The following is a 13,656-nucleotide window of genomic DNA, read 5'->3' on the forward strand; positions in this document are numbered from 1 at the left end:
CACATGCTCTTGCAGATGACCGCGTCGTTAAAAAGAAACCGAACCTCTTCGGTAGGGACACCACATGCCCAAGGCGCTTGACCAACTGCACGGAACACGTTCCATTCGAGGCAGTTGACGCTAAGGAAACTGACGAACAAGCGTCCGTGGGTCGTCATTTTTTTTTTGCTACATTCCATTTGTGTTGTTCCTCAAGATAATAGGAACGAAAGAAACAAAATAATGCTAGATGAAAGAGACCCTAGAGTACGTGCATACAAAACACTCTCTATGCCACTCTTCTATATCCGTGAGTTTTAAGGAAGCGCTTTTCTCAATTTTAAACACGCTTTCAATGCAACGCGCAAACAAAGGTGTTATAAAATTAAAGCATGTGAAGAATTATCCACGAGGTGTACAAGTGCATGATAAATTGCCCCCCACTGTGTTGGCTCGACCAGCTTCGTAATCCCGTGCGCTAATGGCGCCATCAGGGGCATTAAAATCATATTCCCCCTAGAATGCACCCACTGCTGCGGGCGGACCGCTTCGGTGATTAACGTGCTCACCACACGTGCTTTAATAATGAACAATTTAAAACGATTTATGTGCGAACTGCGAGCGAAACCCGCGCCAAACTGCGCCCAATGCGTCCCGTTTTTCGCCTTGTTTGCACATGCCGCCATAAGCTGCCGGTCTCGCCGGCGGAATCGCTGTTAGCGCAGGCTGTTGCCCGCAGTTTGGTTTGCATGCGTTGCTTGCAAGGTGAGCTAATACCTATGTTGTGCGTTGGGATGCTCGGCTTGCCCAAAATGTCTACCGTTGCCATGGTAACCTGCGACCATTTAACACGATGCAGTAACAGTGTGGCAGCTCCTTCTTGATACAGCAGTAGGCTTTAGGTTTTTTGATGAACTTTTTCTCAAGTGGATCCCGACACATTTGAGGTTAAATTTTGCTATCTCTTTAACGCAACGGAGATTCAAATTATTCAACTCAAATTAAAGAACATAGATCTAAGCAGTCGAAAAAGATGAAAATTTTTTTAGTTTTCTTAAACGAGTAATAAATGACAAATCTCTCATTAAATAAAGTAATGTAATTAAAAAATAAACTTCTTCACGACTTACATTTACACGTTTAAGATCTTTTTGACTTTACTTATCATAACTTCCAATGAGCGTTACCTCATGTAGTTCTACTTCAAAAGCATCCTTAACAGCACCTCATCGCCACTCCCAGACCACGTTCTGAGTGCAATTCTAACGACATGACAATTTTTCCAATCAAGCGACATAAACGGCCTCGCGCTGCACAATACGCTTCCGCTTCTTCGCGGGTGGGCGAAATTTCCTTTTATGTGACAGTAATTAACTGTTATTAAAAACATGTTACGCACTTCATCAGTGTAATTAACTTCACTTTGGGCTCGAGGGAGCTTTCATCCTTCGTCCTGCACCCTGCGCACCGTTACGAAACGCACCGCGCGGTTCTTCGATGTGCGGAGTGCAGAAACGCGCCTCATATTGAAGGTGAATAAAATAAGAAAAAAATATATGCGTACGTTGGTGATCCTGAGGAAAATAGACCCGTCGGAGCAGCTCCCGACGCGCTTCACAATTTCACTGCCGCTACATGGTGATTCTCGTTTTTCGCCGAAATTAAGGAAGAAAGCTTTCACCAAACCCAACGCCCCAAATCACCGATCCTCACCGCCAACGGTGGGCGCGCTCGTTTAGTTTTATTTTCCCTCCCGTGCAGGCGGAAAAACATGCGGTCTGAAGGCCGTGATTACGGTTCACGCGGGGGAGGTTTCGTCATTCGCCGATTGCACGCAAATGCGAACGGCGTGTCACGCAAGGGTTATTACAACCGCCTCCGGCCGCCTTTAAGGCACATTACGAGCCCGCTTTGCGGGCGGCCAAAGAGTGGAAATAATTTTTCATTTGTATGTGCGTAACGCCACCGTTCGACGGCACCGATCGAGGGCGTTCTCGAGGGCCTTCCACCCGCTCCGGTGCCTTGAAGTGGGTGTTGGAAAGAAGAATTGTGTGTTTCATTCGAAGCTAACACTTTTAATTGGTGGTGGCATTATGACGGGCGAGCATGACACCGTCATGGGGCCAGGTTCGGTGCCATGTGTGCTTACGAATTTACCGAGAATAACGTGTTTACCGTGGAAGCACCGTGATGGGTTGGGCAGGGAAATCGATTTCGTGCGCTGACGATCGGTTTCACTTTCATCGCGCCACCCAAACCGCGCATCACCGGGCGGGCGGTCCTTTCAAGCGAAAGGCCCACCTTTCGGCGAGGCACACGAATTACACGCAAGAAACTGCTCAACCCGTCGTGAAGGTGCGCGAAGGTGGAGAAAACTCCGCACCGGCACGGTTTCCGTCGGTTGCCCCGGGTTGCCCGGGGACGTGCGTTTCCTGGGCGATTTTCCGTCCGCAAATTACGTCAATGCAGCTCAAGGCAACTCCACGGTCGGTCGAGTTCGGTGCCCTGCTCGGGTATGGGGCTTGTGGCACCTGTCCACTTGCGTTTCGATCACCGTGTGCCATTAAACAACCGGCGGAATCTGGGCGGTGGTGCAATCAATTCACCGGAAGTACGACACCCTGCAATGATCTCCGTGCGAACGAACGGGCACATTTTCCATCCATGCGTACGGAGGCGCACTCGTCCGTGACCGCTCACGTCACGATCGTGGAGCGACTCCTTTGCCTGGCTGACGAAAGCCTAGGTGGAGAAGCTTTAAGAGCATGAAGAGTGTTTCGAGGTCCTGTAGGAAACAGAACAAGCTGTTTCACATTATTAAAGATAACAATCGTGGTTTTTTGCTTATACTAGGTAAAATTTGGCCCGGTTGCAGGATTGCGTATTTGTATTATATTTACGAAAGCTTTTGTGTGCATGGAAAAGGAGCGTTCGCTACTTGTCATGGTCAGCCCAAGACCGTAGCAGTGCAATCAAACGAAACGATGCAAAAAGATGCAGATCATTTTGAGTCTGAGTAGCTACCTAAACACTAAAAACAGATGCTTTTACTGTCCTGGTTTCATCAGAACATCGACCGACAGGTAATTCTAATCCTCATTGGAAAGACACGCCAGTACCGCGTGCTTGACGTCAATATCATCTAGTTAACTGGCGAAAATATGGTTCTACAAACAAAAACTACATTGCAGTTACTGTTACTGTTTCAGTTATCGGTAAATGATGCAATCGTAATGATCCCGTTATGCATAAAGAAATGCGTATTTAGCTATCTGTTAGGGTTGGCTATTCGATCGTGTTAAGTTGGTATAGCATCTCGTATTTGTGAATCATCTGGTTTTCAAGGCAATGTTTTTGTCTCGTTTGTAAAGCACAATCTCTGCGTTCTCGCATTTGCGTGCTTTAGCGAAGAGGATTGAGTTGTTTGTACATCGGTAGTGTGAGAATCTAAAATAAAGTTCGATGTTTAGCAGATATACTACATGATCTGTGGAACTCCTAGCACAACGCACGAAGCAACCATCGATCATCACCATAGTAACAAAATACGAAGCACCCCAACATGCACGGAGCGTGAAAAAGACAAAAAGCTTAAAGCTATACCCAAGATATCCTACCAACTATTTTTTTCTGCAGGCAATGCGTCGAAGCTCACTCACTAAACACCTCACTTGTTTGCTAACTGGCTTGCTCGGTCGTACACTCGCAAGGCTTCTTTTTCTTTGCGAAATAGGATGTAGCCTACTATATTTGAACACTCCACAGAGTCACTTCTAATATATTCAAAGGTTAACCACTTCTTTATAGGCTATTTCTTTGTAGAATCACATGCCTTTCAGTAAAATACACTAGATAAAACCGTCCACTTCGAGCAGCAGCGATTGTAAGCACTCGCCAGGCAACTGGATTGTTTTGATTTGGCATGCTTTGTTTTGATTTTGCATTGGCGCTCGTTTTCCAGCGTGTCATCTCCCTCACAAAGCGTTACGCGAACTGTCACCCTTAAGAACGTTTATATATAGATGCTACGCATAAAATGCTGCCTTTTATCGTTTTTCATGACGCATTTATGTAATCTTTTTTGAATTTTGAAGGCTTGATGAAGTGATGAAGACATGCTTATCACGAATATTATGTTACACGGCTGGAAAAGGACCTTCCCTTCTGCTAAATTCATGCAATTTCGGCACTTAAGCAAAAAAAAATCAAGATAAACCGTTGCAAAACCTGTTCCGTGGTTGATTTGCAGCTTAAATATGCAACCGGCGCAAGAACCCACCGCGGCGAACCGTTTCCTCGATCCAAGGCGGGAAGCTTCACAACGGAAGGATAACTGGCACCGCATTTCGCGCGCATTTTCTCACGACCCAAAATTGCACCTCTCGGTCACCATACGAAGGCTTTTTCGCTTTTTATAACAGCAAGTACCTGGCTTTGTGCATGCCGCATCAAAAAGGTCCTGGGAGGAGACATAAAAAAAACAGATCGTTTTGCATTCGTATACACGGGTACGCCAAAAAAAATGGTGAGGCAGTCGAGCAAAAAAAAAAAGATCATATACCCCTCGAAAAGTGTACGAGGACAAAAGGAAATCCGCGAGTCCTGTGGTATCGTTGCCAATTCCTTGAATTCCTGTTCCACGCAGTCCGTTTCCTGCAATGCGACGCTTACCTAAAACCGTGAGAATATTATGCATGGAAGGACATAAAAGTGAAAGTGAAAGGACGAGCCGGGATGGATTGAACAATACTAGCTATTTTTTCAAGCTCATGTTGCTGATATGCTTTCGAGATCTCAATGGACATTCGCAATTAGTTTTCAATTATGAAATGATGCTTCCAAACCGAAACCAAGGCCCGCAAATCCTTACGGAACCGATACCCTGGCGGCAGTACAACATCAAACAATTTTTCCCAATATTAATTTCCACGATTTTTTCGCTCGGTTTAACCGGGTTTCCCGGTGCGTTTTCATTTGTTCCACACTCAAATGGCCGTGACGAGACGAGAATGGATCAGCAATGGGAGCAGCAAAAAAACCGGTTCCGTTTCGCTAATGCGATACGGTGGAAAAAATACCGTGAATCCTTATCGGATGTGTCCCCGTAGGCATGGGGAGGCATCATTTTGCCATCGATTTTTAACGATATGTACAACGTACGATGCTGTTTTTTTTTTTCTCAATAATTATAATTTTATTCATTATCCGCACATATCCCGCACACGGTCACTAATGAGTGGAAAAGCTTTCTTTTCTACACTGGCGTCCATCCGCGAACGCTCGCGCTGGTGACCATGTGCAGCCCATAAAAAAGGTCCAGCATTTGTAAGGATGACTGGAAAAGAACCGTCGGTGAAAAAAGACCACTCAAACCAAATCCACACCACCCGCGAATGGACAAAACAATCGCCGGGTGCCGATGAAAGACCGGAACCATTTCGATTCGATTAGAAAGGGGATGATTCGCTTTGTTTTTTGTTTGTATTTGTTTTTGTTTTATCAGTCCTGTTTGGCCAGCCCGCCAAAATCGGTGGATATTCGTTTCATGTTTCATCAACCGTAACCATTATTATTATCCTACCGAGCGTCCTGCTAAGCTCCCCCTTCGGTGGTTCTCTCCAACCCTTCGGTGACAAGAGCATTCGCGCATCGGAAAAAGGGAAAGAAAAAACAAAGAACAATCACCATTGAAGTGTCTGAAAAAGGATCAATCCCAATCCGCTGCCCAAAACCGCCGGACAGCCGCACAAACCGCGGAAAAGCGGAAAAACAAATGAATCGCTGTTGCGTTCGCCTTTTTTTTTGCTTTCTTTGCAGCCTTCCATACTCCGCTGGCTCTCCGTTCGTTCGTTCACTAATTTTCCCGCACGCGAGCGAGTAATAATTCGACGCGCATTGAATATCGGCACCGGCTCGATACGCTTCCGCGCGGAATGAACAGCCGGAAATTGCTTCAATCATAGCCGCGAGCTCAAAACCCCAACGGTTGCTGAAGGTTTATGTCGAAAGCGAGAGAAAGGCTGTGTACTGTTTTCGGTTTTCCTTGGCCCCGGAAACGGATCGAATGTCCGGCCGGTGTGCATTCAGGCGATCGCACCAGATGCCAACGGTGTGTAGCGTAATGGCGATTTACTTCACGTTTACAATTTATCTACTTGCCTTTCAACCGTCCGCTAGAAACAGGAGTTTGCTCTAAAAAAGGGGAGGCCATAAGCGATGAAACCGTGGCGTGACTTTGTAGCTGATTTGCATAAGAAGCACTCTCGAGGAAGCGCTCAATCTGGCCCCGGATCAAGTGCAATTGAAGGCGATTGCGCGAAACGAGAACGTCGAGTGTCATCTGCTATCATGCGGTGTGGACAAGCAAGGGATGTTTATGTTGAAACAACCGAATGTAACGGATATGCTCTACTTTTGTTTCCTCTGATTTGAATCACCTTTCGCGGGATAGTTTGATCCAAAGAGTAAACTTCTCAAATGAAATCATGCAAGTCAATCCTATTATGATTCTACTTTTACGCACACACTAAAGCCATAAACAATAAGAAAAATACCATAACATTAAGATAACTTCTCTCTCTCTATCAACGTTTTAAATATGGCCTCATAAAACACTAGCTTACTTAGGGAGGCCAGGAATCGATCGGCCAAAAGAACGGCTCATCATTATTGCTTGCTCCAGGCGGGCCGTACACATAAATCCACCAACCACCCACTACATAGCTCGAGCCACCTGCCCCAACCCCAACCCCCCCACCCCCACCCCCTCGGCTACGCGCAATTGACAACGCGTCCTTATCGTAATTGGAAGGCGTTCGGGTGGCGTTCCCGAGCGCATCTCGCGCACAAACGTGCGTTTCCCGTGCTGGACCGTTTTTCTTCGTTTTGGGCAACGCATCACGGTCGTAATTATGTGTCGTTTCACTTTCGCCCTCACCGCGGGAGATCGGTGCCAGGTGCCAGTCCCCCAGCTCGATGCCCTTTCGGTAACGGTTTCGTTTGGAAGCGCAGTTGTTGGGCTCAGAACGGACAATCGCAGCTACCAACACGTGCCCGACGTGAGTGTCTTGATGGCACTCAGGAGCACCGTGGGTACATAGCACTTTTCCGGCTCGTCCTCGACGTCCTCGTTGTCGTTGTTGGGGGTGGGAAAAACGGCTCTGGCGGAAGATTGAGACGTTTGTCCCGTGCAAGGGATGCAAGGAGCGCAGCCTGGAAGGCGCAGGAGATCGAGAAAAGTGAAAGTCCCCAAACCGGAGCAGGCATGATATAAGAGCGCCGGAACCGGCGGGAGCATCAGCAAACTTTCCGCTATGCGTTATTGTTCGCTCGAGTGGAAGCGGATGTGGCGGAAGGAGCCCTGCCGCCCCGAGGGGCACGCACGCACACTTGTAGTTATATACATTTTAATGATTTTTGAAGTACCATAGGAGATGATTTTCCCGGCCTCGGTTGCCGTCGTCGTCGTCGAGCGCCTCGAGAACCTCAACCCCCGGGAAAAAGGGATGCGCCGGCTGCGCACGGTCTGAAGAAAACCCACCACGCTCTCTTTCTCTCTTTCTCTTTCTTTCTCTCTCTCTCTCTCTCTTTCTGCACCATGCTGCTGACTCAGGACAATCAGGATGCCCGCCCCAAACAACCGGTGTCAGGCTGCTGGACGTCCTTCGGTGAAACATGAGCGAATGCTCTCGATTGAACGAGGCTTCGAGATTTCTGCCCATGTACGTGCCCCCTCCGTGGGTGAGGCAGGAAAACCGCCCCACAAAAAAAGGGACAGCCGGACGTTTAGCCATTGTTCGATGAGCGGGTGACACGGGCGCACACACCTTTATGGCACGAACTAGCTCACCCCCACGTAGGAGCCCCGAAACGTCAGCCTAAGCCCGCTTATCTACTGATTTGCCGAAATTTATCTGGTGCGGGATGAATTTTCGAAGCCCTTCTGCCACCCACCCCTCCTCTGCATGGTGTCCTCCTTCGTGTCGCCACTGGCAACACCGCTAATCCTTTCTTCCAACCCGCGCCACGTACATAGCCCGCGAGGATGCAGGATAGGGTGCCGGGTTGCGAGCAGCAGCGATTAGAAAGGCACTTCTCCGGGCGGAAGTAAATACTGCGCACCACCTTCGTAACCGTGCCCACCCCCACGGTTGTCCTTTATGTAGTTTTTAAATCCCAACCTCCGGCCGATTGTTTCGCCCGATCGGAAACGGCTACGAAGCGCGCGCACACCACAGAGGGTCACGATTGGGAAATAGTTCGCGCTGTCCGGGCGGTGATAAATTATATACCCGGCACCCGCCCGTTGCGTTGACCGAGCGGACGAAAAATTAGGTGGGAAATTGTCGCTCGGAAAGGGTAGATAAAAAATGAAAAATAAAGCCGAAGACGTCACCCACCCACCGCCGGGTTGGTGATGCGCTCCCGTGAAGAATGGCTTCGTTTTTGCTTTGATTAAAATGATGAGCACACTTCAGCCGAACGCCGAAACGCGGGTTTTGCGGGAGATTAATTCGATTAAATTCACCGCCACCGTTCACCCTGTTTTTGGTGGTGGGTAACTTTGCTGCCATTCTAGCGGTTCCTTTCGCTCTTGATTAGTTTGGGCGACTAATTGGATTCCGAAGAGGTTCGCTTCGGCAGGAAGACGGATTAAGCACTCAAACGGGATTTGTAAACGCAAGGACTCAGAGCAATCGCAGTAGCACTGGTTTTTTGGATGCATCGAACCTACCAGAAAACGTGTTCTCGCTTTTCCAACAGAAAGTGGACGATTTTCCGTAGACAACGGCGCACAATTTAATCATACGTAAAAACGATCGAAGGACAATGCATGAAAGAAAGAAAAATACTCGAAAATCGGAACATCTCGGGCTCTCGAGAAAAATCCACTTCCATTAGCGGGCCGGTTGCAGTGAACGGTCCACCGGTGACATGTTGCTAGAACCGTCGCTATATGCTGTTGATTTCATCTAAAGTTTTTCACCTACCATCTCCTTCCATCGTACACACCGTTCGGCCCTTCCAGCCGGTCCGGCGTGTACATTATTTTCCACCGAAATGTATCTGGAACATCCTTCAAGCGTACATCCGCTTGGCACTCGTCGTCCTCGCCGATTCCGTGTCCTTTTTTTCCTCCAACCAGAACGATCGTACCGCGAAAAGGGCCACGGCATGCGACAGCAGCCAGGACTTATCGTGGTGAGGGAAAATAGAGTGAAACCGGTGGGAAGCCAGCCAGCTTCGCTAACTTTCCGGCACATCTACTTGAGCCGTACCATCGTGCCATCTTACTCGTGAGCCCGCCTGAACGTCTCTGCTTGAGCGTGCTGGCTCTGCATTTTCTGTCTCGCTTTCGTCGCCCTTTTTGCCACCCCTGCTCACCGGAGGGTGGCTCGTCCCGAGTGGCAGCCTACTCACCTACTAAGCTTCTCTCTTCCCAGCGCGGTGTCGTCCTACCCGGGCGCAACATCCTGGCCGCTGGTGACCCACATAATACGCGCACCCTCGCAGGATGCACAGCGGCACCGGCGGCATCGCTGAAAACCTGCGTTTCCTTGTCGTTCGCTGGCCGTGGCCGTTTCCTGCCCCGGGAAAAGGAAAAGTAGGAAATTCGACCCCCGACTCCGTGCGCCTTCGTTATCGTGACCGGAATCGTCTCGAGCGGCCGAACCTGGGGGAGGTGGGGGGTTTGCTCAAATAAGTGTACACAATGGGTTGTGCCGGAGCGGATATTAAGGTAAGAAAAATCTGAATGCGTTAATTTGCGTTGTTGGGTTAGTTGGTGGGTGAGAAATTAAACGATGCTTCTACGAAAATTAGCGTTCCTCGTTTTTCTCATTCGAGGCATTTTTATTCTCAATTTTCCTAAGCACCAGTAAAAAACTGCTTCTTTCGATGTTAAAAATTTAAGTACATTCGGGTTGATGATTGTAAATTTATTATTGGGAAAAAATAGAAACCGGTTTTTCTCCTTCATCATTATTCTTCTTCCGATATAACAAATAATGTTATTCGCCAAATTTCACAATCTTTTGAAAATTATTTAAATCATATGGGACTAATAAAAGTTAAAAACCTACTTAAATTGCAAAATTTCTCTAAAACATGTATTTAGAAATTTAAGACATTATAGCGATAAAACTCTAGTTTAAATAAAAAATTCCATCCTTTACTGTGACTGTATTAGAACTATTTACTAGTACTATTAGATACTAGTTTAATTTCAAATTATTTATTTATAACTGAAATTAATGAAAACTAATAAATAATATTGGAAAAACAGTGATTCTGCAGACCAGCTGTCAACCACGGACAACTTACTCTCTCTCTCTCGCTTTTTTTCCAAACACTCACCAAAATCAGGAACGAAAAATTCCCACACGCAACTCCAACGGCTCGGCATCACACACTAGCCCAGCCAAAGCGGCTGCCCATAGTTCTGCCGGCGCGCAACGGGAGAAATAAAACAACGTACGCCGCGTCCGCGCGCACGATGCGAAAAACGATGACAGTTTTATCGAGCAACCTCCTCCCCGGGCGCCACACCATCCGCAACAATAACAATCATCCAGCAACGCTCACGTTGGCGGACGAGAAACTCGCCGACGACGAACGCAGGACGAACTTCTCGAAAAACCCACCCAACCAACCATCCGGCCACCCACCGACCCGGCACCGGTCGAGCAGCATCCGCGGGCGCGCTAACGGCGAAACGAGAGCCCTGAGTTTTCCCGCGCGTCCTGTGCAATTTTCCGATGGGAAAAGTTTCGTACCCTCTGCTGCTGCTGCTGCTGCTGCTGTTGTCGGTGCCGGTACCGGTGTTGCTGCAGCACGCGGCGCTCGTCCTGGGTGTTTTGGGGGAGGGGGGGGGGGAGGGGAGGGAACTCGGTGGGTGGAGCTGTCCCCTGGTCGTCGTCCTCGCCTTCTTGCACGCCAGCCGGGACAGCGCTAGACAACGAGCGCCTTGGGAACCAACCCGTACTGGAGAACGTCTTCGGCCGGAAGTTGTTGGAGGTGCGTGTGCGTGGGAGGATGGGAAGAGAAGACGCAACCGGGTGGGTGGGTGGACGGGTGGAGAGACATTTTTCATTTCCTGCTCCAACGTCACTACCGAAACAGCGAAAGTGAAACTAGCTCCCCCAAGGAAAGAGGTTAGCGCATGAAAGAGAGCGAGAGAGCGAGAGAGAGAGAGAGAATGAAAGGAAAAGTGAGCTTGGTTGAAGGGACGACGACGACGGCAAAGTGGGGGAGCTTGTGCAAGCGGGAAAAGCTTGGCTCAGAAAGAGTGAGACAGAGAGAGAATCGGGAGGTGGGGGGAGGGGGAAGCTTTTCCGAAGGACGCCCCACCACCCGCGCATCCATGCAACCACCCACCGAGCGATGGATGGCGCCAAAAAGTTCACTTTCACTTTCTCACGTTCCGTGTCGGATGCCCTTCGGGGGATTCTGGAGACGAACCCACCACCCACCCACTCCCCCTCCACTTGATCCCCCTAGCCCTCCCTTGCCCCTCCTCAATCGCCCGTGTACGCACACGCACACACACACACACCCACCCGAAGGACACACCGCTCTCACTTTCGCAGCTCGCTTTTCTCGCCACCGCCCGAGGGGTAGCGTGTGAAGGGGCTGCTTTCTTATGTATTTTCTCGACAGACCCCCTTCCGCTGGGTGCGCGCTTTCTCCGTGTCCTGCGTAGGTGTGTGTGGGTGTGTGAGCGATTGCTTGCTCGCGCTGTATGTAGCGAGACGGCGGCCTGACGACGACGCTCTGTGCAGTGGGAAAGCATTCGGTGCGCCGGTGTGGAATGCAGGAACCACCGAACCAGCTGGATGGGATGGGAGCTTCTCCCACCACAATCCCACCCACCCCCCCCCCCTCCCCCACCGCACCCCTCCCCCAACGGCAGCGGGTTGGATGTAGTTCGGTAGGTCGCCAACGAAACCGGTCGCCTGCCGGGTTTGGCCCCGGTGGTTAAGCGAAATTTCGAAGACTATAAATTTTCCTCGCAACATACATTTTAACCGAGCCAGCAAAAAAAACTCATGGGGAGCCCTTGCCGAAGGGGTGCAGTGGGTGCGCGGGTGGCATTCGCTCGAGCGCAGGTGAAGGAAATCATCTATCGGGAGGACGAGGGACCCCCTAGAGAGAGAGAGAAAGAAAGAGAGAGAGTGACCGTGTGTGTGTGTGTGTGAAAGAGAGCGAGACCACAGTGAGTGAGAACGAGAGAGGAAAAAGGACCTCGAGCCCGGTGTCGTGTTGGCGTGTTGGCAATAAGATGAAATCCTTCGAACGGCCGGAAGCGTTTGCAGCGGGTGGTCGGTTGGTTGGTCGGGCGAAATGAAAATGCACACGCGAAAAAACACTCGCTCGCTCGCTCACACACTTGCCCGCCGGCTGTGCGCGTTGCCTTCGAGAGCGGGTTAGTCGGTCGAGCACGTACCCGTCGACTTTGGTGGGGAGATCGAGCACGGTACGAGGGAACGCCGGAGGCACAAGGACATCCGGAAGCGTGAAAGGACGCACGCGGGTGGCCGGGTGTAGAGGTCGCCGGATCAACGATTTTGTCTGGAATTTTCCGGTCGCCCGAAAAGGCAATAAAAACGGATTCGCTGCCTCACCCTGTAATGGGGATATAATTCAATGCAACTGTGGGATGTGGCGTAATTTCGGCTCCGGCAGGATGCTTTTCGGGACTGTTCCCGTTTCTGTGTCAAACAATACGAAAGCGAGATAGAGGGAGAGGGAGAGCGAATGCGCAAGATGGATAGATTTAAAGGTGCCGTCAGCTTGTTGTGTCCGGGGTTGGCATAATGAATTGGTGAATATTAACGATACGCTGGCTGCAAACGTTCGTGGGTATAAACAGGTTTTTATAAACTACGGCAAAAAAGGTGGTTAATCTCAAATTAAACTGCTACCAAAAATGTTATGTTTATTATCAAGACTTACGCCACAGTAGTTGTAAGAAAGCACGCTTTGCGAGTTGTGCTTAGACTTTAAAACAAATATTATCACTATAAATCAATGAGTAATCCTTTCCATGTCCCGTATGATTAGCTCTATGCCAAAGTGGCTAATTGTTAGCAAATTGGTTGCAGCATTTTAGGCGCACTCAGTTGCATGTCCTTAAAACTGGCGTTAAGGTTATCGCGCTCTTAAGGACAACCCGCACGCGAAACGGTTGTTCACAATTTTACACCCACCGCCCGACAACCCCTACGACAGGAGCAATTTTACATTAAAGCACAATTACGCGCTCCGCTTAGCGAAATTAGCCCGACACAGGGCACACTTGGCGAAACGGCGCAAATCGGCCACCATTACGCCAGTTAGCGCAGCAGCAAGGACGCGTGTGGTAGTTACGGCTCTAGCTGTGTACTTTTTCGTCGGTGTTTGCATGTGGTACAGCCAGCAGCCACTGGCACACACCACTGACACAGTTCCCTTGCAGCGGCGTTCATTTTCCCAAAAGGATTGCTCATCTCGTCCCTACCGCCAGCGTCGCTCTTTAACCAGCATCCCGAATTTTTCCCGCTCGTCCTGTGAATTTCACTACCCTTCGCCTCATTGCACCACACGCAGGACAAAAACCGAACGCACCCCCACGCCACCATCGAACCCCGGCCATGCCCCGGGTATCGCGTGGTAGAATGAAAATTCCGGTTCCACCGC

This window comes from Anopheles nili, chromosome 3 (assembly GCF_943737925.1).
Source record: "Anopheles nili chromosome 3, idAnoNiliSN_F5_01, whole genome shotgun sequence".
NCBI classification, from domain to species: Eukaryota; Metazoa; Arthropoda; class Insecta; order Diptera; family Culicidae; genus Anopheles; species Anopheles nili.